Here is a 2491-nt window from a genome sequence, read left to right as displayed (position 1 = left end):
AAATAAACCCATTCTACTTAAAAGTGTATAATCATATTTCGCTCAGTGAACGTGTGTTTTATATCCCACACAGCGTGTAAAACCCGTATAAATTCTGTAAACGCGAACCATAATTATGGTTTCAACCTCATGAACATGACCGCTAACTAGGGACAGCTTTTTCATTCACTTTTGTTGATGTCATTACTCGTTTGTTCCTTAACAATAATCAACCTCATTAATTCACAGTTTTATATGCAATTTAATTTAATTAAATTCTGGTTACGTGAAAATAAGCTTTCAACTTAAAAATACGGATGAACTTGTTTCCAATGTGATGTTTTCGAGACAAAGCAATGCCCCTAACTCGCGGAAACAGCTATCGTCTCGATGAGGCCCTCTGTCACTCCGCTGTTCTAAGCCTTGTCTTGTTATCTGCTGGTCAATTCGCTTCAATAAGGTTGGAGAGATCGAGTATTAGCTATGACTTGCGCATAAAACAAATTCCTATGTAATGTTATAACTTTTAATCGAACTCGAAATACAAACTTTACCTTAACGGTCTAACGCTGAGCACGTGCATTTGTGTAAATCTTGACCAGAGGCTTACATTAATGTTAACACATTACTTAAACCTTTTTTTAGATACTTGGTATACATAATTATGTGATGTTCATTTTTAATGAGTAAATCGGGGTCCTCTTACATTGCCATCACCCTTAATTTACCGTAAAGCACCTTAAAATCTAACACCTATTTTATGATATTTTTTATATGAAAAACGAGTACTGGTAAGTATAATATGTTGTCGACAGGGTGGCTCGTTCGTATCAGAAGCCACGTGTACTTTACTGAAAACAGCTAACACGCGGAAAACAAAGATGTCATGTTGAGAATTGTAAAGACGTCACGTAATGTTGATTAAGCAAGCATGTTCCATTCGTTGAAGCTCGTATTTTCTGGGCGGATTTCAAACTTATGCTATATAATATTGTATTTATAACGGTTAGAGCAAAAGATTAGGGGACACCCGGGTTCGAACCGGGGGACCTCTCGATCTGCAGTCGAATGCTCTACCACTGAGCTATATCCCCACATATTTCATTTTTATGCCGTTTATTTCATTTTTAATACACGTAATATCGATTCTGTAGTTTGTGCATGGGGACATATCTCTTTATTAATTTGGGTGACTATTAAACGGTGTGTTTTTTCGAAGTGCACACTGTAGCGATCGAGATACCGATACACTAATATAAGAGTTAACAGATGTTTGAACGTAACTGGTATCGATCATTGCGGTTTAAAGCACACAAGTGTGTTGGCAATATTTTTAAGTCTTTCAACAACTTAAATAACTCCTCGATAGTATAGTGGTAAGTATCCCCGCCTGTCACGCGGGAGACCGGGGTTCGATTCCCCGTCGGGGAGCAGTTCTTTTATTGGTATTTCTTTCGTGATTTGATAAAGGCATGTGGTGAATTTTATGAACGGTAAAGCAATTCATCAGGAACTACGACATTTATTTAGCAACCATGTTTAAGCAGCTACTTGATAGGAAAATTTTAAATATAAATTGTTTAATCGGATGACAAAATAGGGGACACCCGGGTTCGAACCGGGGACCTCTCGATCTGCAGTCGAATGCTCTACCACTGAGCTATATCCCCATACAGTCAATCCTGCTAATTTCTTTCTAACAGATAATGTCGTCCAGATGTCGCCTCCCACACAAGGTGTGACACAATATGTCGCCGTGACTATGGTGGTCCGTTAGTCCATCAGTTCTGTGGGGATAATGATATACGTAGAGCGAACACCGATACAAATGATAAGTGATATAACGCACACAGCACACAATTCGTTTGGGCAAGCAGTAGCAGTATTGGTAGAAGAAACAGTAGCAAAATCAGCAGCAACGGAAGCAACATCAGCAACAACCGTAGCATCAACAACAACAGCAGCAGAAACAGACGCAGAAGTAGTAGTAATAGTATAGTAGCAGCACATGTAATAGTAAATTCATCAGCAACAAACACCAGTTGCAGTAATAGTCTTACTGGTAGTGTTGTTGTCGTCGTCCTGCGGTTATTGATATTCTACATTCTTTACGTTTGTACCATAACAACATGAAATAAACTATGTATTATCTGTATCCATCGCTTAACCCTTTCAGTGCGGGAACCGAATTTTAAAGGCCTTTGCAAACAGTTTGGATCCAGATGAGACGCCACAGAACGTGGCGTCTCATCAGGATCCAAACTGTTTGCTATTCTGATAGTATTCTTTGAAAAAAATTGAAGAAAATGCTTATTTTAGAAATTCAGCAGACGACATTTTAGCAGACGACAAATTTCCCAGCATGCAAAGGGTTAAATAGTGATGACACTGAGATGACAAGTTGTTTTTGTGAACGATATTCATTCACTCGAAGAAAAGAACGCCTTGCATGGTCCTGTTTTGTCTGTTTTCATAAAGCTATCATGAGAAAAGATCTTTGTATACAAAAAGA

The 2491-nt window shown here is 38.4% G+C and overlaps 3 non-coding genes across 3 annotated transcripts; 1 reads left to right on the top strand and 2 right to left on the bottom strand.

Moving 5' to 3' along the window:
• Window positions 1-1000: 1000 nt before the first annotated feature.
• Trnac-gca (transfer RNA cysteine (anticodon GCA)) lies at window positions 1001-1073 on the bottom strand. Its single transcript has one exon. It is a non-coding gene; the product is annotated as a tRNA-Cys (tRNA).
• Window positions 1074-1338: 265 nt separating this feature from the next.
• On the top strand, window positions 1339-1410 carry Trnad-guc (transfer RNA aspartic acid (anticodon GUC)). The gene has a single exon. It is a non-coding gene; the product is annotated as a tRNA-Asp (tRNA).
• A 167-nt stretch (window positions 1411-1577) lies between these two features.
• Window positions 1578-1649, bottom strand: Trnac-gca (transfer RNA cysteine (anticodon GCA)). The gene has a single exon. It is a non-coding gene; the product is annotated as a tRNA-Cys (tRNA).
• Window positions 1650-2491: the final 842 nt, after the last annotated feature.

Source organism: Dreissena polymorpha, chromosome 11 (genome assembly GCF_020536995.1).
Source record: "Dreissena polymorpha isolate Duluth1 chromosome 11, UMN_Dpol_1.0, whole genome shotgun sequence".
In the NCBI taxonomy this organism is placed as follows: Eukaryota; Metazoa; Mollusca; class Bivalvia; order Myida; family Dreissenidae; genus Dreissena; species Dreissena polymorpha.
This window is presented reverse-complemented; position numbering and strand designations above follow the sequence as displayed.